Below are 25,322 nucleotides of genomic sequence, written 5' to 3' on the forward strand. Positions count from 1 at the left end.
AGTGTTGGAAGACTCAAAACACAGAGAGTGTGCAGATGATGGAGACCATGTTCCCATAAGTAACAAGTTAAGGGTAATGGTCCGGGAGCGATGAGGAGCAGCACTCCAGCATGTTCCCTTCAATCACAATGCAGAGCAACAACTTAGTGAACTGATAACTGCCTCATCTCCATAATGAGGGATATAGTGGGGACCATGCCACATAACCCTGCCTCACACAACTGGAGGGAGTACTATACTTGATAAAGAGGCCACTGTAGGGACTCTCCCTGGGGAACAACCTTTACAACGCAACTTTTACAACGCACTACACTTACAACGCAATTTTTACAACGCAACATCCACTACAACGCATTCCATTACTTCGCATGACACTACAACGCATTTTTAAAAACTACCTTTACAACGCATTCCATTACATCGCATACTACCTTTACAACGCATACCATTACGACGCATAATATTACACTACACTATCCAACACTTACCCTACTGTTGCACCCCCTGGAGTTAGAATAGTAATTTTTACCCTTATACTATCCAACACTTACCCTACTGTTGCACCCCCTGGAGTAAGAATAGTAATTTTTACCCCTATACTATCCAACACTTACCCTACTGTTGCACCCCCTGGAGTTAGAATAGTAATTTTTACCCCTATACTATCCAACACTTACCCTACTGTTGCACCCCCTGGAGTTAGAATAGTAATTTTTACCCCTATACTATCCAACACTTACCCTACTGTTGCACCCCCTGGAGTTAGAATAGTAATTTTTACCCCTATACTATCCAACACTTACCCTACTGTTGCACCCCCTGGAGTAAGAATAGTAATTTTTACCCCTATACTATCCAACACTTACCCTACTGTTGCACCCCCTGGAGTTAGAATAGTAATTTTTACCCCTATACTATCCAACACTTACCCTACTGTTGCACCCCCTGGAGTTAGAATAGTAATTTTTACCCCTATACTATCCAACACTTACCCTACTGTTGCACCCCCTGGAGTAAGAATAGTAATTTTTACCCCTATACTATCCAACACTTACCCTACTGTTGCACCCCCTGGAGTAAGAATAGTAATTTTTACCCCTATACTATCTAATACTTACCTTAAATGCAATGTAATATTATGCGTTGTAATGGTATGCGTTGTAAAGGTAGTATGCGATGTAATGGAATGCGTTGTAAAGGTAGTTTTTAAAAATGCGTTGTAGTGTCATGCGATGTAATGGAATGCGTTGTAGTGGATGTTGCGTTGTAAAAATTGCGTTGTAAGTGCATGCGTTGTAAAAGTATGCGTTGTAACGTCATACATCCCTCTGCCTTCATTACTGCCAGGCTAGATGCTCGACTCCCACACTTTCTTGGCTCTTTCCCTGGTGCCCGTATCCTTGTTGGACAGACAGAACATGAGGCTCTGGTTGCGAGGGGATAAGTACACTGTTTTTGAAGGAGTGAGACTGACACACGCGTTTGAACACCACTTGGGGCCCGCAGCTCACCCACTTACTCTTTTCCCCTTACTTGATTTCTTTTCTATTTTCAGTCTTGTTAACTCTTATATGGTTTGTTTTCACCAATTATAACGTTTTTAGCTTTTCACGGTGACTGATATTTCTGGGTTGGAAATGTGGGGTGAGGGGCTATTGAGAGGTTGCGTGTTGTTTACATTTGTTTGCTTTTCTACATATGTCACTGACACATATAAAACTTCTACTGCACTAAATCTACCAGGGATACTGGACGTTAATTTGCCAAGTGACAGATTATCTGCTTACAGAATGCTATCATGGAATGTTAACGGAATGGCAATACAAAGGGAACAGTCATGCATTATGTCAAGCAACAGGCCCCAGCTATTGGGGCCCACTTCAGTCATACCTACTGGAACATCCCACTGACATTGAACAAGACCCCTGATGCCCACTCTAATCATTATGTACTCATGCCTAAACATTCCATGCTATGGTTTCTCTTTACACATCACCCTGTGTATATTGTCCTTTTTATTTAACTACACATTGTTATATGATGTTCCTAACATGTGACATTCCTGTACGATACCATTGTCGTGAAATATGGTATTGATGCTTGTCCTATGTGCAGATATGGATTGAATATCGCTGTGCTGCTTACTACTTGCTCTGACCTGTTTTGAAAATGCTTGTCTAATACATATGCTGTACTATGTTTATGTACAACTTCAATAAAATCAAATAAACAAAAACAAAAAAAACATGCCCCAGCTATACTTTTTCTTCAAGAGGCACTTCTTTTAGGCACATGATGCAGCTTTGTGGCGGGGTGTGGCTTGGCGCCGATGTACGAGGTCGAGGATCCCGGAGCTCCTCGCCGGCCTCCTCCTGTCCTAAGTGATCCTGCAGATATTGGGGGGCCCCTTACCTCCCAGAGTGCTGGGGAACGTCTTCTGAGCTGGTGGGTGCTTCCTCGGTGTCGGAGACCTGCGGGAGAGAGAGAGCGGCTCCCTTCTTCTCTCCACCGCGTTCCTGGTATCGGAGCCGCAAGATGGCGGCGGAGCCCGGGCAGTGAAGGTACTGCAGCCTGGAGTCCTGAGAGGGCCGGACTGTGAACTGCGAAGTGCTGGGGGCTGGCGAGTGTGCCCTCGGCGAAAGCGGGTGGTGGACGGCGGCGGAGTCGACCGGCGGCAATATCTGCGGAGGAGGCGCCGCGACCGAGGACTGCTGCCTGACTTCAAGATTGCGGCCTGATTCGGGACGAGAGAGGAGACCTGCATGGTGCGGCGGCTGCGGAGACAGCGGTAAGGGCGCTGTTGGCGAGCTGGCAGAGTGGACCTGCTGCCTGCCCCCTGCTTTGCCCTGCTGTGCTGGTGGACGCTCCAGGACAAGAGGGGCACGACGGACTGGCGGCGCTGATGGCTGGCGGGCGGCGAGAGGACCCCTCCTTCGGGTGAGGGCCTCGCCGCTGATGGTGAACTTTGCCCGGGAGGCCGCCTGGTTGCTGGTGAAAGAGAGCAACTTCCTCTTCCTCCCCACCGCGTAATTGACACTGGCGCCGCGGGAGAGCGGCGGAGGCTGGCCGTCGTGAGTGCTGTGGCCCGTCGCTCCTTGAGGGGCATGGGCGTCCGCAGGGGGGGGCAAAGGGGGCACTTGCCCCCCCCCCTGGATCGCTGGTGCAGGCCCAGTCAGGGCCGGCGCTAAGCATGGGCAGTGTGGGCAGCTGGACCTCGCGGCTGTCTAACTAGAATGGGCCCCCCTACGAGTCCTTCATGCTTTTGAAATGGTGCCATTGTAGTTACAGGTGGGCAACCCCCTCCCTTTGTTTCGCAGATTTGGTGAACTGTGAAAGACACAAGGCGGGGGGGTGGGGGGGTGAGGGGGGAGCCCTCTCCTGGGCCCGGCTGCCATGGGCTGAAATGGCAACATGACACCGCATCCCTTTGAGGTGCTGCAGACTGGGCAGGGCAGGGTTTGTGGCCGTGATTAGCTTTCCCTTTATCTCTTTCTTTTAGCTTAATCGCTGCATCTGCATGATAACAGCATTAGGCAGACACTTGAACTGGGGTGAGGTGTGAAGTGAGCCCTGCCCCTGCATGAATGAAACGCAGAGCATCCTGCAGGGCTCACAACAAAAAAACAGAGTGACCTCACATAACAATGGGCTCTGCTCACTTCCAAAGAAGGGAAAGGGAGAAGAGCAGAAAACGGAGAGAGAGAGGTGGTTATAGATTTTTTTTTTAAATGTATTTAATACTTGTGCTCAATCATGTCGGAGGACGGTGATGAAGTAAAAAGTTTGCCCCCCCCCTGGAAACATTTCTGCGGACGCCCATGTTGAGGGGGACTTCATCCTTGGCGGCACTGGGGGCTGGGGAGTGCGTCCCCTGAAGTGACACAGACGGGGGTCGACTGGCGACGCAGCGGACCCGGAGGCGAGTTCCCCGGAAGAGGGGCCACGACTGGGGGCAGACGACTGGCATCGAGGTGGCGGCCTGGTGGCGGTCGAGTGAGGAGATCTGTACGACGCAGGGTTTGAGGTGGCTGCGTTGCTGGTGAGCCGGCAGAGCGAGATTGTTACCTGCCCCCTGCCTTCCTTTGCTTTGCTGTACTGGAGGAAGGTCTCAAAAGTGGAGAGCACAGCCAATTGGGGGTGACGAGAGCAGACTGTCGGCGAGAGGATCCTGTAACTGGGAGCAGGCCTAGCTGTAGATGGCGGAATATGCCTGTGGGCCCACTAGAACTATGGATGCCTGAGATCCTGGTATCTTCATTGGCGATCTCTACAATTTACCCTTGGGGTGCACTGAACTGCCTAGGGATGAGAGTGGGACCACTGCGAGGGTGATTGGGAGAACGGCGAGAGCTGGAAGACTGGCAAGGTACTTCGAGCTTGTGAACTGTGATTTGGAGGCGCCTTCCCTGGGGCTGTTGTGACTCGGAGGGCTGCGAGTAGGCCGGTGGCTCCTCACGGAAGGCATCGCGGAGCTACAGGGGGTCGAGGAGGAGTGAGGATTTGAGGAGCACCAACGGAATCCTGTCTGCTCCCTGCCCAGTGTGAGCTTTGTGGGGTGCCCCTGTTCGCCCATGTGACTGGAGGGTGTGGGGTTTCGCCCCTGGACGCTTCGGGATTGCTAATTCCACGGTAGCTGGCCACCGTATTGGCGGTGTGTTGAAGGGGCCCCTGCTTTTGATAGCTGGGAATTGCTGGAGAGGAAGACGTCTGGAGGCCCGGGGCATAGGACGTGCGAATGCGATGGGTCGAATGTCACGGAGGCGGGGATTTGTTGTCCTGCAGGAAGAAGACGGGGGACATCGGTCTGGAGGCGAGGACACTGAGCTGAACACCCCCGGGGCAGAGGCTTTGGGTGGGCCTACCTTAGGGGACATAATGCAGGCCATCACGGCCTCCCGAGAGGCACTCGAGACCAAGATAGACACTATTGGGGTGGACCTGGCTTTACTCAAAGATGACCATAGAAAGCTGAAGGAGAGGGTGGCGACAAATGAATGAACGATGGCGGCCGTACCGGACAGGGTGACCACCTTGCAGCACTCCTTGGAACAGATGGCGACTATGGTGCGAGTGCTAGAGCTGAGAGCGGAAGACAGCGAGGGGCGCTCCCACAGGAATAACCTCCGCATCGTAGGTGTTCCGGAACGGGCGGAGTGGAAGGATGCAGTCCGGTATCTGGAAGATTGGCTCCGATCTGAGGTAGCACCGGAGGGGTTATCCCCGTTTTTTGCCCTGGAGAGAGCTCACATAGTCCCGGCTAGGCTTCCTAAGCCGGGGGCGCCCCCGCGGCCCATGGTGGCACGATTGCTGCATTATCGAGACAGGGATCACCTCCTGCAGCAAGCTCGGGAGAAACAACACCTGCAGACTGCTAACTCCAGGGTGATGCTCTTCCCGGACTACACCCGGGAGGTCCAGAAGCAGCGTGCCTCCTTCATCGCCCTTTAGCGGAAATTACGACAACTCCATATTCCTATGAGATGCTCTTCCCGGCGCGCCTGCGGGTGGTGGACGGCTCCAGCACCCTCTTTTTCACCACCCCACAGGAAGCGTGGCACTGGCTGGAGACGCGGCAGGCGGGAGCGCAGCGTAGCCCATCGGGGAGTGTCGGGGAGAAGAGGGCCCCTGTGACCGAGGGTACGCCGGGGTCTCTGACGCCACCGGATAGCCGTCTTGAACGTGACAGAGCGATACAGGCGGTGGTAGCGATTAGTCAGATTGGCTCCAGGCCGGCCTCTGCTGCCTCTAGCCGAGAGTTGGAGAGGTCCGGATCCTCCCCGGCTACCAGCACGAACAGGGACTCGGACGCCGAGCTGCCCGAGGTTACTCCGCAAACAGTGGACTTGTTTGGCTGATCGAGGCCTGCCCGGGGGATTGGGAGGCGCTTTTTACTGTTGCCCGGGTCTATTTGCTGGAGGGGGTGTGGAGTGGGGGAAGAGGGGAGTTGCTTTTACTGGATTGACGCCGGGGGGGGGCTCTTGAGGGGTTCCTCTGGGGTTGTTCACACTTGACAGGGGGGGAGCTGAGAGGGCTTTGGGTCTGACAGGCCGGCTCGCGCTTCACTGTCCATGATGGCAAGGTTGACTGTTCTGCTTATTTGCATGGGGGCTAGTTTTAGGGTGCCTGTCCTGGGATGTGGGAGTTTGGGGAGTTGGGGTGCTGGTGTAGGGGGAGGGGAGGGTGGGACCAAGCATGTTGCAGCAAGAGGCGAGTTGAGCAGTGATTATGGCATTGTGTTATGGCCGCCACCGTAGGAATAAAATGTATAACATGGAACATTAGGGGGATGCACACCATCACTCGACGGCATTCGATTCATGCTTATCTTCGACGGCGGGGGGTGCAGATAGCCTTGTTGCAGGAAACACACCTGGACAGGCAGGATGGGCTAGTGCTACAGCGGCGTTAGAGAGGGCAGATGTTCTGTACTGCATATTCGGCATATGCCAGGGGTGTGTTGGTTTGGATCCGAGCAGGGGTGCCGTTTCAGTGCACTGGCCAGATGATAGACCCGGATGGTCGTTATGTGGTGGTTGCGGGGCGGCTAGATGGTAGGGATATTGTCATAGGTAGTATCTATGCTCCGAACTCCGACCAGGCCTCCTTTTTTGCGCGCCTGTCTGGCAAACTGGCTCCCTGGCTGACGGGCGCAGTGCTCCTGGGTGGCGACTTTAATTGTATTACCGATGTCTCGTTGGATCGTTCCCATCCTCCTCTACCGGATTCTCCGGTTCATCGGTTGGCTAGGGTGCGACTGGAGTGGCAACAACGGTGGGGACTGACGGATACCTGGAGAGCGCATCGTCCGGCTGATAGGGATTATTCCTACTTTTCGTCGTTACATGCCTTACATGTCCGGTTGGACTCGATCCTTAGCTCCCCAGATGTCCACGGGGCAATGGTCCAAGTGAATATTTAGCTAGGACGGCGTGGGGGGCTCTTGAGGGGTTCCTCTGGGGTTGTTCACACTTGACAGGGGGGAAGCTGAGAGGGCTTTGGGTCTGACAGGCCGGCTCACGCTTTACTGTCCATGATGGAAAGGTTGACTGTTCTGCTTGTTTGGATGGGGGCTAGTTTTAGGGTGCCTGTCCTGGGATGTGGGAGTTTGGGGAGTTGGGGTGCTGGGGTAGGGGGAGGGGAGGGTGGGACCAAGCATGTCGCAGCAAGAGGCGAGTTGAGCAGTGATTATGGCATTGTGTTATGGCGGCCACCGTAGGAATAAAATGTATAACATGGAACATTAGGGGGATGCACACCATGACTCGACGGCATTCGATTCATGCTTATCTTCGACGGCGGGGGGTGCAGATAGCCTTGTTGCAGGAAACACACCTGGACAGGCAGGAGGGGCTAGCGCTGCAGCGGCGTTGGAGAGGGCAGATGTTCTGTACTGCATATTCGGCATATGCCAGGGGTGTGTTGGTTTGGATCCGAGCAGGGGTGCCATTTCAGTGCACTGGCCAGGTGATAGACCCGGATGGTCGCTATGTGGTGGTTGCGGGGCGGCTAGATGGTAGGGATATTGTCATAGGTAGTATCTATGCTCCGAACTCCGACCAGGCCTCCTTTTTTGCGCGCCTTTCTGGCAAACTGGCTCCCTGGCTGACGGGCGCAGTGCTCCTGGGTGGCGACTTTAATTGTATTACCGATGTCTCGTTGGATCGTTCCCATCCTCCTCTACCGGATTCTCCGGTTCATCGGTTGGCTAGGGTGCGACTGGAGTGGCAACAACGGTGGGGACTGGCGGATACCTGGAGAGCGCATCATCCGGCTGATAGGGATTATTCCTACTTTTCATCGTTACATGCCTTACATGTCCGGTTGGACTCGATCCTTAGCTCCCCAGATGTCCACGGGGCAATGGTCCATAGTGAATATTTAGCTAGGACGGCGTCGGATCATAATCCTCTGTTGACAGTCTTGCATTGGCTGCGGGATCGTCCCACCATTCCCACATGGCGACTGCGCCAGGACACCTTAGAGGACCCGGTGTTCCGGGATACTATTGGGTTGGCTATTGATGACTATTTTAGGCTTAACACAGGAACAGCGTCGTCTAGGGGGGTGGAATGGGATGCGTGCAAGGCAGTAATTTGAGGGCGATGCATAGGCGAGGTGGTGGGAACCCGCAGGGTGTTGCTGGATGATGTGCAGAAAGCAGAGCAACGACTGCTAGAGGAGGAGAGGGAGCGTCCGGAGCGCCCGGACAGACATACAGTGCTGATTGAGGCACGGGAGGCTTTTGCAGTTCAACTTGAGAGGCTGAGATGCTTTGATTTCAAGGCATACACGGACAAGGCGCATGTGGAGCGGGATAAGGCGGGGGCGTTGCTGGCCTGGTTGGCTAACCCGGAGCGTAGGGGCACACAGATATTGGAGTTGAGGGGACCGAGAGGGGAGGCATTTCCCACCCAGAAGAGCATTAATACTTGTTTCCGGCATTATTATGCGGAGTTATATCGAAGCAGATTGGGACCTGAGATGCCGGGTGATGAGGATTTCTTGCCTACAGCGGGGCTGCCACGTCTGGAGGCTGATACCTACGAGATGCTGGGCCGGGACATTGAAATAGGAGAGGTCCGTAGTGCCATAAAACGCATGGCCAGGAACAAAACACCGGGGACAGACGGGCTCCCCGTCGAATTTTATGCAGCTTATACGGATGCTATTGCTCCCCAGTTGGTGACGCTTTATAACATGGTGCGTCGGGAGGGTGTTCTGCCTGTCTCCACGCGAGAGGCTCTAATAGTCCCCCTCCTTAAGCCGGGCAAACCTGCATGGGATCGCTCATCCTATAGGCCCCTAGCGATGCTCAATCTTGACTACAAGATTTTGAGCAGCATCTTGGCCAGTCGTCTGATGCCTTATATGACGACGTTGGTGCATGCGGACCAAGCTGGGTTTATTCCCTCTCGCAATACTGCGATGAATATCCGCAGACTCCTGCGCATTCTGGGGTCTAACTCCTACGACAAGGTTGATATCGAGAAAGCTTTCGATAGCCTGGAATGGCCCTACCTTTTTAATGTCCTGCGAGAGTTTGGACTGGGGGAAAACTTTGTGAAGTGGACAGCGTTGCTTTATAGTGCTTACACTGCACGGGTAAGGACGGGAGGTCTGATCTCTGGTGTCTGCACGGTCGCTCGGGCAACACGGCAGGGCTGCCCACTATCTCCCCTGTTGATTGCTCTGGCAATAGAACCCATGGCTGCGCACACCAGGTCGGGGCGGTATTTCCCAGGACTCCTAGTAGAGGGAAGAATACACCATATTGCGCTGTATGCAGACGATCTCCTTATGTTTCTGCCGAATACCGGGGATGCGTTACGGGGAGCACGAGTCTTGCTTGAGACCTTGGGGAGGATGGCGGGCCTCAGGGTGAATTGGAATAAGTCCTGTCTACTCCCTACCAGGCCAGGGGCGCAGGAGCAATCAAGGGTGGGGGATGTCTTATGGGAATCTCGGGGTTTACCGTATCTGGAGACACAGATTTACCATGACCCCGCTGACCTGCTGGAGGGTAATGTGGGGCGGGCAGTGCGAGGAGCAAAGGCCTGCTTTGAGTTTTGGGGGACTCTTCCGCTGTCGGTAGCTGGCAGGGTCGCTCTGGTGAAGATGATCATTCTACCTCGGTTTCTTTATTATTTGGGACCCTCCCCGTGTGGATTCCAAGCAGGCTTGTTGCGCAGCTGAACACTTTGATTACTGGGTTTCTCTGGGGAAATTGGCCGACGGAGGGTGGCGTTAGTCACTCTGCAAAGGCCTAGGGCGGAGGGGGGTCTTGCACTGCCGGACTTTGAGGCTTACTATCATGCTGCGCAACTTCAGTGGTTCACAAAATGGGTGGCGGGTCACATTAGGCGACCAGAGGACCAAGACGGGTCGGACCCAAGTTGGCACCTTCTGTCCTGCGTGCTACTGCGGGCGCCGCTGAGAGGTACCCTCCTGCCGCCGGAGTTGGGAACGATCCGCCACTGTTGGGCACGGTTGATTAGGAGGGTGCATGGGGGGACCCCTTATGCTCCTGAGATCCCGTTGCGGATGTGTGAGGCGTTGCCGCATGGGGGGGACTGGAGTCAGCTGCTGGCCTGGGAGGAAGCGAGAGTCACGGTCATAGGTGATCTGTATGAGGAGGGTGGCCTTCTTCCCTTTCAAGACCTCTGTGAGCGCCATGATCTACCACGGGGGGACTTTCTTTTGCACGCTGCACTGTCAGCGGCCATTAGGAAGCATTGGCGCAGTGGTCTGGGGGAACCAGATACGTCTCTCGCTTGCCAATATGTGGTGATGGCAGCGGGCACGTTTAAAGCGGTGATCTGCCTTTATCGTCGAATCACGAGGGACATGCGCAAACCGCTGACAGCGCTGCGTCTCAAGTGGGAGGCGGATTTAGGGGAACCCATTGCAGACAAGGCTTGGGAGGCGATTGTGGAGCGGCTGTGGAAATGTTCTCGGAATGCAAGGTTTCAACTTATCCAATTCTATGTATTCCATAGGGCCTATCTCACCCCTGGTAAAATTGCTGAGTATTTTGGGGGGTCGGGTGACTGCCCCCGTTGCGCTCAGTGTGGGGCGAACCTTCTGCACATGTTCTGGGACTGACCGCGGATGGGAGACTTTTGGCGGGAGGTGATGACTGCCCTGCTGACTGTGACGGAAAGGGAGTTAGTGATGTCGCCTGGGCTCTGCTTGCTGCATTGGTTTCCGCACACCGCTAAGACCAAGGTTACTAGCCGGTTTATAGATCTGGGGTTGATCCTAGCTAAGCGAGAAATTACATCCCATTGGAAGGCGAGGCAGGCTCCTAGTTTGGTGAGGTAGAACAGGGAGATGGTGAAGTGGGCTGGGAGTGAAGGGAATTATAGGCTACAGCTGGCCCGGCGTAGTGGCAGTGAGAAGTCTCAGGAAATGGCGCAGGCATGGGTGGCACTTCTGGAGTTGCTAAAACACCCTCCGGGTGACGGTGCGGAGGATTTGGAGGAGAGGGATGTGGCAGGGGATACTTGAGCAACACTTAACCGCAAGAGCGGGGGTGGGACGTGGGGAGGTACCTGGCTCGTGGGATCAGGAGAGATGAGTTTTCCCGATGTTCTTGCCTGACTCACTGCGGTGTCCCCTGTGGTAGAGAACGTGGGAGATGGACTGCGAGGCGCATCTGGCTTAGTGAATAGTTTGGTAGCTGGCGACATGCTTGGGTGGGTGGTTGGGGGGGTATTGTTGGGGATGTTTTTGAATAAGAGGGGGGAGTGGGTGGGGGGGATTGCTGTTCCACTCTGTTGTATTGGAAGATACATGTATGGTGGGCGGTAGAATAATGTAGCTATTGTATGGAACGGTAGATATGGGGCTAGGCTGCGATTGTTGAACTGCTGATGATATTTCTTTTTGATCCTTGTTATCGTCCAGGCATTGGACGACGGAGATGTGTTTGCTTTTCACATGAACATTAATAAAAGTCTGTTTAAAAAAAAAAAATTATGCAGCTTTGTGGCCTGTTATGGAAACCACCAAGCTTACCACTCCTGCTTTACCCGTGGCTCCGGGAAGTTGTGATTCTTCTTAGGAAGCCCTTCCCCTTAGTGGCGAGCTCGACATACACTGATGACTTAGGACGTTATGTCGCCATTACAGGACTGATGGATTCACAACCCCTGACACTTGTTAGCATCTTCGGCCCTTCCATTTTACAAGAGTCGACCCTTTCCGCTCTGACCCAAATACTAGCAGATTCACTTACAGACAGAACGATTGTGGAAGGGGCTTTAATGACATGCTAGAACCACAGCATGACCGCAACTTCAATTGTCTCTTCAACTAGACAAATACAATTTTCTCTGTGGCTTACTCCTCTCGGTCTGGTTGACCCATAGCGCAGAGACCACCCATTTGACACGTAATGCACTTACTATGCCCCTCACCAAGGCTCGTCCTCAAAGATTGATTATTTTCTTGTTTTGGTAAACACACTGCAGACAGTGGGAGACGTCTGCATGCTGCTACATGGAGTGTCCAACTGCTCTCCAATTGAGTTGAGTTTGCCAGGGAGGGCATCATGGACTGTGGTGACTTATCTAATGCTGGTTGTGGGATTATGCCCCAGTGGACTGCCTCCATACTTGCATTTCTGACTACTTTCTCCTTAACACCAACTCAGTTTCCTCCTCCATCTCACTCTGGAAGTGCTTCTAAAATGCTCATAATGGAAGATGCAATTTCCTCCACTAAGTGCAAGTCGCAGTTCCAGGAGGTATTGGACCTGAAGGGCTGCACTGTGGCCCTTGAGAAACTGTTGTCTCTCTCTCCTGACACAGCCATGACCCGAGCATTAGCCCTTGCTAGAGCTAAACTGAAGTAAAGAATGCTTGATCCCGCCCACACAATATGGATGATGTCCTGCGGTAGAGTTTATGAGATGGGCGATAAGGTGGGCAAGCTTTTATACTTTGCCAATAAGGACCAAATAAATAGAATGATCCCCTCTGCTTAGGCTGAGTTTGGTAGGCTGATTAATGCATCAGTAGACATTGTGGAGGCATTCGCCTCTTACTACAAGTCATTATAATCCTGTAGACAACCCTGACCACAGAACGTGCCTTCCAGTTTACGACTTACTTATACCCAAGTTCTCACCCGATACCAAATCCATGTTGGATGCATCTAACACAATTGAGGAAATATGCCCTCTGGGAAGACACCTTGCCCCAAAGGCCGACCTGTGGAGTTCTTTAAAAAGTTCTCCTCTTTTTGGCCCCATGCCATCACAGTATGTTCAAGGAGGCCTTTACAATTGGTTCTCTCCTGCTAGGAACCACTGTCGCTGTAATACTTAAACCAGATAAGTTGGTGCATGACTATTTTTCCTACCATCCCACATCGCTCATTAATATTGAATACAAAATAATAGCTAAAATACTTGTGATTCGCCTCGCAGGGGTGGTGTTCTTTGGTTCACTGCAGCCAGACTGGGCTCATCCCTGGTCGCAGCACCATACGCTGCTTGAGAAGTCTCTACTTAGTCCTCACACTGGCACATGAGATCCTAGTGGATAGTGCATTATTGATGGTGGATATGGAAATGGCATTTGACTCGTTCCACTGGCCCTTCCTATATCAAGTGCTAGAGACACTGAACTTTTATTGGTGCTTTTCCAGGTTTGTTAAAATCCTTTATACAGAGCCATGGGCACAGGTAAGGGTAAATTGAACTGTGTCAGCGCCATTTGAAGTGGTAAGGGGCACACGCCAACAAGGCCCTCTCTCCCCTCTGTTGTGTGCGCTAGTGGTCAAACCCTTAGCGGCATGGATTTGTGTGAATGCGAGAGGGAGTCCAGTGGGCTAATGGAGGAGAGGCTATAATCTCCCACTAAGCCAATGAAATACTGCTATATGTTGAACAACTCAAAATCTCTATTCCCTGTCTCATGGATATCCTCCAAATATATTGCAAGGCCGCTGGCCTTCAAATAAATTGGGGGGAAATCCATCTATGCTCCCATCAAGGGACGCTGTATTGCATTCTCGTCCTTGGCACCCCTTCAGATTGCGAAGTGCAGACAGGCCCCTTAAGACTGTGGACTGGGAATGGCAGATGTCCAGCTCTACTAATGGGCTTCCTACCATGTCCCTGTTAATGACTGGATATTCAGGGACAGAGAAGATCCTGACCCCTCTAAACAGGCTGGACCTATAGCCCCTAGACAAATTTGTCCTATTCATTGTATTATACGGCAATGTAGTAACCAGAACGCTCCCAGCAGTAACCAGAATCCCACTGTGGTGCTGGCAAGAGGCACTTAGGCACATTTATTGACTGCGATGACTCTACTATGGTGAGGCACTTGGCTTATGCAGGAAGCAAGGTGAACTTCCAGAGATGGGATATGATAGGCATTTCATTGCTGGATGTTGTATGGTGAGCTGACGGCATCATCGTGGACTTCCAACTCCACAAAACTCAATATTTCAGATTCCTCCAAGTGGGGTACGCACTCGAGACTTATGGGGACACTTTGATGGCCAAATTAGCTATTGAAACCTTAAGTGTCAAAGGATGTCTCATGGCTATAATAATTTCTGGTCGTTAACTCCCACGACCCTAATTTGAAACAGAGAGAAATGTTGGAATTCAACCTGGGAGAGCTGGACGACGATGAATGAATCGAGGCGAAGATGTCACCTCGAGCGCTAGCCTCTGTTCCACTTGTGTGTGTTCCTAAACTGCTACTTCATTGGTTTCGCGCATTTGAACCTCAAATATAACTGACTCTGATTTTTTCAGTAAATATGTACATTGTCACTGTTGTCAGTGTATATAGTTTAGCATATATTCAGCCTCATGCATCAAGCCAAAATCCAGTCGGTAAAATACCGATTCCTTATTAGCTCCCGGTAGCGAGTCCCAAATCCCCAATCCCAATGCATCAACCCAAAACGTGAGCAAATAACGAATCGCTAAATAAATATCCGCTAACATACCGAATCGGTAATACCAAAAATGCTAAGTTACCGAATCGCTAAATACCGAATTAGCAGTTACCGAAATCACTATTAGCTCCCGGAAAGTGCCAATAGCAAATAACGAATCGCACCCCAATGCAACAAAACTCGCTAATAACGAAAATGCCTAAAATCGCTATTTTGCCAGAGCTAAATAAGGGGAATCAAAACCTGGAGGTAAAGTTACAAAAAAAAAAAAAAATATTCCTACATGTGCAAATGATTGAGGCAATCACTAATCCCTTTAAGGTGGCCCAGGAGACCCTGTTGGCTCCCACAAAATGGCTGCCCTCTACGTGCTTGCTAGGAGGATGCGGATCAATGCAGCAGGACAGCGCAGGAGAAGGGTCCAGGAGCGAGTTTTCAGACTGCGCATAACCTTGCTCGGGCAGAATGAGGACGAGGTGTACCAGAAGTATCGCCTCAATCGTGCTATGATCATGCACCTGATTGCAGACCTGGAACCATTGCTGCAGCACCAGACACACCGGACAAATGCAATCCCTGCGCACGTTCAGGTCCTATGCAGCCTGCACCTACTGGCCTCAGGGAGTTTCCAGGGTGTAATTGCGGTGGCCGGAGGTGTTTCGCAAAGCGCACTGTCACGCTTCTTCAGGAAATTCCTAGATGCCATGCTGACAATGCTCCACACACACATCAGCTTCCCCACAACCCCACAGCAGTTGGACCGCACCAAACAGGCTTTCTACCAGGTGGCACAATTCCCACATGTGATTGGATGCATCGACTGCACGCATATCCCCATTTGCCCTCCAGCTGCAAATGAGTACATATTCCGGAACCGCAAGTCATATCACTCGATCAACGTGCAGGTTGTGTGCGATGCCAAGAACATCATAACGGACCTAGTGGCACAATTCCCGGGGAGCACACACGACTCATACATCTTCCGCAACAGTGGAATGCACAGGCGACTCATCAACGGAGAATTTGGAGAGGGACTCCTGCTAGGTACGTAGAAATACGCTTGCCCACACCCACACCACACATGTATGTACATCACCAATGCTAAGTCTATGCTTCTATCCTCTAGGTGACAGTGCCTACGCCCTGCGGGAATACTTACTCACCCCATACTTAAATCCAGCAACCCCGCAGGAACATCGCTACAACGCTGCACACATCAGCACCAGGAATGTGATAGAGAGGACTTTTGGGATTCTCAAGAGCCGCTTCCGTATCCTCCACAAGACTGGCGGCGCCATGTTATACCAACCAGAAACATGCTGTCGGATAATTGCTGTATGTGCAATGCTGCACAACATTGCCACCAGAAGGGGGATACCAATAGAGGTGGACAGGGATGACGACCACCGGGCTGACCAACCACCCGCCCAACGACGACAGGCACACATCCCAAACACAGCAGAGGGCCATAGGAGGCGGACATATATTATGCAACATAATTTTTGAAACATGGGGAAATGAGACATTACAAGTTGGTTTGGGGTGCAACTGTTTAATGCACAGTAGCACTGAGGATTGTGCAACAAAACTAGCATTGTAAATCATGCTCCAATTGCATCATTGAAAATAAAAGGTGCCTTAAAGTCACGCCTGTGCATACACAGTGATTGGATGGCCATGGTTGCCCCACCATGGTCCTGCATGCATGTCCAACTGTCTAGTGGCGCTTCCCACGTACCCCAAGCCTCCGCTCAGGTGTATCCAATGCCTCACCACGGCCTGTCCCCGTGGAGGCACGCGAACTGCGGCGCCTGGTGCTGGCCTCTGCCAGTGACACGCTGCTGACACTGGAGGCAGCCTCACTTGTGTCATCCCCTCCCAATGCAGCAGCACTGCATGTGCTGCTCTGAAGGTGTTCCACAGCAGTGGTGATGTGTCCAAGTGACTTTGCCACATCCCCGCAGAAGTGCCCAAGGTCCACCTGCAGGGCGACTAAGCGGCGTGCCAACACAGCGGTGCTGTTACTGTGCCGTGTGATGGCCTTGGTAGCGGCGGAGGTACGCAAAATTTGCTGCCGGTGACTCCTCTTCTGGCACTCATGGCCCTCCATCGTGGCACGGGTGAGCTCATGTACCTCCTCCCTGAGCTGAGCATTGCCCTCTGCAACCGCTGTGGTCATGTCCCTGACCGCCTTGCTCATGTCCGTGACTGCTGCAGTCATGGCGCGCATCTCCCTAGCAAGGCGCACAATATTGCAGCTAATGTTAGCCACATGTCGCCCCTGCATGCGCTGTGTACGCAGCATCCTCTCCTCAATTGCAGAGGTTGTTGGGACATCCTGTTCGGCTGAGGAGACAGAACTGCGACGAGCCCTGTGCCGCCGTGCGCGTCTAGCACCTCCAGGTGGTGCATCAGGTGGTGTGTATGTGCTCTGCCTGGGTGCCAATTGCGAGGTGGTTGTTCCCATCTCCTGCAAGGGCGCAACTTGGGACCTGCGCCTCTGCGCTATTGAGGCTGTAGTAGCTGCAGCCTGTTTGGCTGGTGCCGTTGCTTGTGGCGCTGGTGCAGGTGCCGTAGCTTGTGGCGCTGGTGGAGGTGCCGTAGCTAGTGGCGCTGGTGGAGGTGGTGCTGTTGGGGTGGCAGGTGTTGGCGATGCATGCGCGTCCTGCGCTGTCTCCTGGTCTGACTCGACGGGTGTTTCCGATATGACCAGCTGGCTGCTGTCGTCCGAATCCCCAGGTGATGCATCTGTGTGTGAAACAGTGCATGGTTAGTGGGATAATTACAACTACAAGTGTTGTACACATTAATCTCCCTCTGTGGTCCACTACATGAACAGTCTCCATCCATGTTCAACTGATGTGGTGTATGGTCATTGGATTTACGCCTGTACATGCACACTGGGCTGACTAGACTACAACTCCCAAGATGCACTGGTGTCATGTGTTAAGCTGTCTGTGCCAGAGCTGCAGACACACTGAGATCGGGCTGGGGGCATGGAAATGGATTTACGCAATGCTGGGTGTGGGCACATGCATGCATCTTACCTTGGGCACTTGTGGCTGCGCCGGACGTGTCCATCTGGGTCACCCCCACGACGGCTTCCCGCTCTATCGTCCCTTCCACAAGGTCCTCCAGGGCTGTGTTGGCTGGTGCTGTGGATGCTCCGCCTCCAGTCCTGCTCGCCTCCCGGAGCCTCTCCGCAATCCTCTCTTTGGCACGCTTCCGCAGGTCGTACCACCTTTTTTTGAGGTCGTCGATGCTGCGGGTCGTGACGCCAACAGCATTCACCCTCTCACGGATGCGCAGCCATATGCGCCGCTTCTCCTGCTCAGGCACCTTGAGGGACAGCTTGCCAAAGAGGCGGTCGTGTTTGCTGGAGACTCCCTCGATTAGGTACTCGAGCTCCCTGTCTGAAAATTTACGCTTTCGTTTGCGTGCAGACTCTGCGCTGGATGGCACTTCCTGCGCCATGATGTTTGTGGCTTTGGATTTGCAGAGTCGGTGTGGCCTCACTCTGCACAGGCAGTCCTCCTTCCCAGCTCCTGTCTGCTCCTCTGTCGAGGCAATGTGGGTGGGGCAGCAGTATTTCCTGGTTGGTGATGTCATCTGCACGTTCCCGGAGCGACGCGGCAAATTGCGATTTCGCTAATACCGATTCGGTAATAGCTAACTCGGTATTACCGAACTCGCTATTAGCTAATTCGGTATTACCGAACTCGCTATTTGCTAGGGAGAGTTTGCGTGCCCCGCTATGTAGGAATCGGTAAATTTAGCGATTTTTAAGGAATCGCTAAATTTTACCGAATCTGTTGATGCATGCCATTTACCGATTCCTTAATGGCGATTCCGTAATTTTCGCTATTAAGGAATCGGTATTCGTTTGGTTGATGCATAGGCCCCAAAATTACTATTGGTGAGTGTGGGGAGGGTCCATGGATCACGAGAAAAACCTCTGGTTAGTCAAGATGTTCATCCCCTCCCTTAGCGATGGTAATGAATAGCATATAATTTCTCCATATCTATGTATATGGTTTATGCCGTGGTATTTTTTAATTGTGTTCAATTTTGTATTAACAAAAGATATTAACCAAAACCAGAATGCTAGGGGTTAAATGTATGCAGTAAGGTAGAATGTAGATCTAGTTCCATTCAGCAGTCAGTTTTTCCTTGTTAGACCTGGCACCTTGGCGTGAGTCTCCCTTCCACTTTTTGTCGCTGTGCCTCATGTGTTTTGCTGGTGTTAGCTGCTCAGAGCACTGTGCCACTGCCAACCAGTGCCACAGTGCAAGTGCTCCCTATTTAAAATGTATATGTTGGTTGGATTCCATGATTGGCTTATTTGGTTTACTGTCAGACCCCAGTAAAGTGCACCAGGAGTGCCCAGGGCTTGTAAATACAAATGCTGCTGGTGGGCTTGCAGCACTGGTTGTGCCACCCACAGAAGCGGCCTAGTAAAATGTGTCTAAGGTCTGCCATTGCAGAACCTGCGTGCAGTCTGGTACTGTCATGCTGACTGGGCAAGTGTACCCACTTCCCAGTCCCTAAACCTTCCCTTAACTTCATATTAGTCACACCTATGGTAGGCCCAAGGGCAGGGTGCATTGTAAGCATAAGGTAGGACAAGCCCGGATGTGTGTGGCATGTCCTAATAGTGAATTATAGCCATTTTCGTTTTTCACTATTGCAAGGCTACCTGTTCCCATAGGCCAGAATGGGCTGTCAGAATTGTTACATCCTATGATCCTAACAGACCCAGGGAACATGGTGGAAATTCGAGTTTAGTATGTCTGAACTCAGAATAATAAAATACATCTTTTAGTAAAATTTATTTTAATATTCTGTGTTTGCAAATACCACTTTTAGAAAGTTGGTATTTGCTTGCCTAACCATTTCAGCCCGCCTCTGCTATGATGTGTATCTGCCTGTCTGGTTTGTGTGAGTGACAGGGCTGGGGAAACCCAGAGGGGGCAGGGCTAGGTAGCCTGGTGGTGAATAGAGAGATTGACATCCAGATGGGTGGGAGGAGTGCACCTAGACGCTGAATAGGGTTGTGCTCTGCCACCACAATGCTGGCTCCACCTCCTCATGTCTCTGCCCTGCACCCTGAATAGAAAGTCATAGTCATGTTAACAAAGTGCTCAGGAACTGGTTTGGACTGGGCAAAGGCCCCTCTACCCCAGAGGAACAAAGGAATTAGGGGTATAAGTTTTGGGACCCTGCTCCCAAGAAATTAGATCCTGCTTGACAAGAAGAACCTCTGCTTGAGGAGAAGGAACTGGGAAAGCTGTAAGGAGGAGTACTGTCCCTGACTTGGGGGATTGGCCTGCAGTGGTTGCCTTGCTGCTGAAGGAGAGGAGAAAGACTACAAAGACTTTATTTCAACTTGTGCTTAAAAAGATCTCCAAGGGCTTGGAATAGAGCTTGCCTCCTGCTGAAGTCTCAGGAACAACAGACTTCACCCCCCAGCTCCCCAAAGTTCTTTGGAAGTGCCTGCTGCTGTTGTTGGCCCTTCTGAGGGACTGCGTGTCGCAAGGAGCTGGAAGCGCGACTCAAGAAGGAGAAGCGTGCCGCCGTCGGAGCTGCTGTCGTCGTATCTCGTAAAGGGTGTCGCCGCTGCAGCATCGCATCGAGCGGAAGCGTCTCGCATCATCCAAGAAGTGTCTCGCAACGTCGAAGAAGCGTGTCGCCATCACAGCCATCGTAGCTGACGCATCGCACCGCATCAAGAGGAGAGTCTCGCATCGCAGAAGAAGCGTGTCGCCATCGCAGCCATCGTAGCTGTCGCATTGCACCGCATCAAGAAAAGCGCCTCGCATCCACGGAGAAGCGTGCCGCCGTCGGAGCTGCTGTCGTCGCATCGCGTAAAGGGGTGTCGCCGCTGCAACATCGCATCGAGCGGAAGCGTCTCGCAAACGTCGGAGAAGAGTGCCGCTGCCAAGGCCACTGTCGTCGCATCGCGTAAAGGGGTGACGCCGCTGTAGCTGACGCATCGAGTCAAGTCCTCTCGCAACATCGGGGAAGCGTAACGCATCTGGAAGATCTTCACGTCTTTATTTCTTTGCACCAAAAACTTCATCACATCAACATCGTTGCAACACTTTCGTTGCCCTGCTTGTCGCATCTAAAAGGTACATTGACTTAAAGTGTCGCATTTAAGAACTTAAGAGAACTAAGCAAAATTCTACCATCTAAAAGTAACTGTATTGTATATTTTTGTCGTTTAATGGTCTTGTGGTAACTCTATATAAAGAATCCTTATTTTTAATATAAAACCTGTGTGGTGTCCATTTGTAGTGTTGTCACTTGGTTACTGTATGTGTTCACAAATGCTTAACCTATAACGCTCTGAGATAAGCCTTGTCTGCTCGCGCCAAGCTAACTAGAGGGTGAGCAGGGGTTGTTTTAGGAGTGTAACCCCTTACCCTGACTAGAGGAAAGGTTCCCTGCTTCTCACAAGTACCTACCTGTGCCAACCTGAGAACCCGGATTCTAACATTCCTGTTTTGGAGAGCAAAGATTCTTTTGGAGAAAAAGTCACTTTTTTGACCGTCCCTTTTTTTCTCTCCTTTGATGCCAAATGCAACATCATCGAGGTTATTAAGAAATTAAAAACTGTCAAAGGTGGGGCTTGCCGCTTGGCACATACTTTTATATGATATGGCAATCCCCCGTGTGTAAAACTACTGGCATAGAGTGTGTAGTTCAATGGGGGCGGTGGTGGAGAGGTAATTTAATCTGGACAAATAAGGAAGCTGAGTTTAACCGGGCAGTCATTAGATATTGCTCGTCTTGCACCCGTGGCTTGACAATCCCATGGTTAAAATACATCAAAGACTCCTTTTTAGCTCAGGTTGTATACATTTGTTCGAGCACCTCGAGCCCATTATGAAAAAGATAAATACTGGGTCCAGGATAACTTCATTAAGCATAGACAGGCCACTAGGGAGATAGTGGAATTGGCCAAACCCTGCGACTGCTCCTGACCTACTCCTGACAAATGTGTATGAGGGAACATTACTGGCTAGATTTAGGCTAGGTTCCATACAATGGCTGTTATGTTTCCCATTAGGACAATATTTCACGACGGACATCAGCCCTTGCCCATGTGATGAGCAATCAAGTCAATCCTTATTGCATTTTGATTTCTTTGATGGTTATTATTTACCATTCACAAGGAGGTATAAATTCTCTAAGTGCAAAGCCGCCCTATACTTTTTACAGCAACTTAATGACTATAGCACATGTTTCTTAGTTGCTTGTTTTTTGAAGAGCCTTTTAACACAAAGTAGGAGTAAGGAGTATTCTGTTTTAAATATAGTGGGGCAGATTTATGTTAACTGGCGCATCCCTGCATATCAGCAGGGATGCGCCAATTATTATGCGCCACAGCTGCGCCACCATAGATGCGCCGCATTTATAATGCGGCGCACCATGGGGCAAAAACGGCACAGATGCGTGACGCTTCTGTGCCGTAAAAGTGGCGCATTGCTGGAGTTGCGTCGCAAGCGCGACGCAGCGCCAGCAATGTTCTGGGTGGCCCTATCTGTACAATGCTGCGTCAATCCTTACGCCTGCTTCAAGCAGGCGCAGGGTTTTGACGCAGCATGGGCCTAAAAGTGACTGAGTGAAATCTTGTAGATTTCACTCAGCCACTTTTAGGAGGCGTTCCTGCGCCGGAACGCCCCCACCTGCCCTGGAACGCCTACATGTGGCGCAGGGCTTTACAACGTGACGCATCTCCCAGATGCGTCACGTTGTAAATACCCCGCACCATGGCGCAGGATTTGCGCCGCTGCTGCGTCACAAAAGTGACGCAACGGCGGCACAAAAGTGGCGCAAGTGCAACATAAATCTGCCCCAGTGTTTGTATATACAATTGAACTTTGAGCTGCTGTTCTTCTACTATGATGATGAACTTTGATTTATGTATCTTAAACTCCCCAGAGTTGATGTTGTGCAATCACATTTGGCAAGGAGGTCAATGCTAATATAAATATATAGCGTTAGTGGGTCTCTTTGTATTATATGCTGCTATTTGCTTCTTCAGCTGCTGAATTATTATTAGCACTTGTAGAGCACATGGTTACCCATAGGCATCCCAGCACTGAAAGTACTGCACAGAATACTCAACGAGGCAAATACAATGTTGCTAAGTTATGTTTTGAAAAATCCAGGTTTTAAGCCCTTTCCTAAAGGGAAGCCACCGACTTTCAAAGTGCAAGGAAAAGTGAGGGCATGCCAGAGTAAAGTCGCCTTGTATGAGAAGGAACGCCTGCCACATATTTCTCTCCTGATACGTAGAACGATTGCTAGATGTGCAGTGGAGGAACACAATGTTCTTTGAGGGAGATAGAAAGAAAGCAAGGATTGAGAGATCATGGATTCATTACCCCAAAATGCCTTGTGGGAGCAAGTGCAGGGAATTCAAACCTTGTCGGGCAGATTGATGTCTTGGGATGTTGAGCAACAATCTTGCGGCACAATTTTGGACCAACTGAAGTTTCCTAATCGTTCCCTTTGGTGCTCCCAAGTAAAGGGAGTTACCATAATCTATTCTGGATAGAATGAGGGCTTGGACCATCAGTCTCCTGATAGTAAAGGGGAGGAGAGGAAGTATCTTCAGAAGCATTCTGGGAAGACCATAGCAGTTGGCAGCAAGCTTCACTGTCTGATGGTCACATTTAATGGACTTATCTAGCCATATGCCAAGGCTCTTGATAGTGTTTCTAAGTGTAGAAGAAGGACCTAAGCAGCTTGACTAATCCAATCCCCGAACCGGATATGGATTGTTGCCCAGGATAACAAGCTCTGTTTTTCTCTATTAGGTTTGAGACAAGAGTGTTCCATCCACTTGGCCACCACAGAGCTCGAAGGAAGGTGGTGGGCGGTCTTGCATTTGATTCAGAGAGAGTATCAAATGCGTGTCATCAGCATAAGTGACTATAAAGATACCAAGTGGTAGGACGATGTCTGGCAGTAGCCTCATGTAAACATTAAATAATGTGGGGCTCAAAAATGAGTCCTGAGGCACTTCCCACTTAAGTGGCAAGCTGTCAGAGAGACATCCAGATATGAATAACTTTAGTTGATTACAAATATAATCATAAAAGCAGGACATACACACCACACATATACAAAAAGGATAATTAAAATGGCCAAGAATTATATAAAAATTTTAATTTTGAAGCTAGGTAGCAGCAAAAATGTTGATGATATGGCAAAGAAATGAGTGTTACTGTCAGAATCTAAGAAGAAGGCCCCGAATTATAAGGAGACCCAGAGAGTGTAAACATTTCATTAAAACAGCCGTCAAATAGCAGTATCAATAAAAATTCCTCGGAATCGCATACCCTGATACTGCAGGCATCGAGAGTACTGGAGGGGACCAGAATGAAATCTTGTAGGTCTACAGTTTTGTTTTAGACACCTATGACTCTCTTTAGAATTGTTACCGGGCCTGCAATTTGCTTGTTAAATTTACGATATACATGATAAATAAAAATAGTAAAACTTATGTTTAAAACTGTGTTCTCTGGGTTCAAAGCCGCAATAATTGCCTGCCTGCAGGTCTGAACTCCCAGTCTGTTCCATTCTGGCCTCAATTTTAGTCTACGCTGAGTCAGGAGAGCGGGACAGAGGCATGCACAATGCTCCATAGACCCACTTGGATTATTAATGCCAATATCAGACCACAGCATTGACTCGAGGGAACCAGCTTCAGCCCGCCTTAGCTTGTGGCACAGATTTAAGTAGGCACCTAACCTGGAGATTTCGTAGTTTATGAGGCCCAGTTCTAATCTAATCTGTGCGGTGGAGGCAGATTTCGGCATGTGAAAAACACTTTTATAGATCTTGATCACACGTTGATTTAATGTTGTGCTGATTTGACCCCTGAAAATTTCAAAACAATATGACAGCGTGGGGCCGACTTTAGCTTTCATAACTTCCATCATTGCGGTTAAACTCGGACCCATCAGTTTTTTGGAGAGTTTTGAGAAGTTCAATCGGAGAGCTGTGGCTTTCATTGAAATGTCACTACGATGTTTGACGAAGGTGCCCCTAGAGTCATAGTTAACCCCCAAGTATTTATAGGATTTTCCTACAACAAGACTGGAATTGTTGTATGACCAGCCACCACCTCCATAACGTTTTCTGCCGAATATAACCACTTGGGTTTTCTTAAAGTTAACCTCTAGGTTATTCTTAACGGTATAACTATGTAGTTTGTTTAACAATTGTTGCAGCCCTACTCGGGTAAGGCTGAAGAGAACAAGGTCATCAGCATACAGAAGGTTACTTAACTGCACGCCACCGATCTTGGGGGAATGGCTTTTATCTCGTCCAGTTCGGCTGAGAGATCGGCAATAAACCGGTTAAAAAGCAATGGGGCTAGCACACACCCCGGTTTCACCCCTCGTGTTGTTAGAATTTTTCAAGACAGATGTGTGCCAGTACCAAGCTTGACTTGAATTCAGGTGTTGGAATGTAGTCGGACAATGGCCTCCAGTAGTTTGACCGGGATTCCCCACTTCATTAACTTTGCCCAAAGTGCTGCCCTGGGGACCCGGTCAAAGGCAGCTTTAAAATCAACAAAACAACAGAAGACCAGCACAGATGAAGTAAGCGATTTATCAATAAGTATTGATAATGCCAGTAGATTAGACGTTGTACCTGAATTTACAGTAAAGCCCGTTTGGTTTTTTGGAATCAAACCTTTTTGGTCTGCCCAGGAGCTCAATTCTTCAAGTAAAATGCTCACAAAGTACTTTGCCTCATTGTCCAGTAAGGCTTTCAACCTATAGTTGTTTGGGGACGAGTGTGCGCCGGACTTATATATTGGGTGAATTACTGCACCTCGCCATGAGTCTGGTATGGTCGAGCAACTCAGCACAGAT

At 50.5% G+C, this 25,322-nt stretch overlaps 2 protein-coding genes across 2 annotated transcripts in view; one reads left to right on the forward strand and one right to left on the reverse strand.

The window, feature by feature from the left end:
* LOC146858829 (uncharacterized) overlaps positions 1-2,976 on the reverse strand; it is a 49,039-nt gene extending 46,063 nt beyond the window's left edge. Inside the window, exon 1 of the mRNA XM_085649416.1 lies at positions 2,413-2,976. The gene's annotated coding sequence lies outside the window, so the exon portion shown is untranslated. The remainder of the gene's footprint in view (positions 1-2,412) is intronic.
* Positions 1-25,322, forward strand: part of LOC146858828 (uncharacterized) — a 1,229,505-nt gene that overhangs the window by 750,878 nt on the left and 453,305 nt on the right. The gene's annotated exons all lie outside the window — the stretch shown is intronic.

Source organism: Triturus cristatus, chromosome 3_2 (genome assembly GCF_964204655.1).
Source record: "Triturus cristatus chromosome 3_2, aTriCri1.1, whole genome shotgun sequence".
NCBI lineage: Eukaryota > Metazoa > Chordata > Amphibia > Caudata > Salamandridae > Triturus > Triturus cristatus.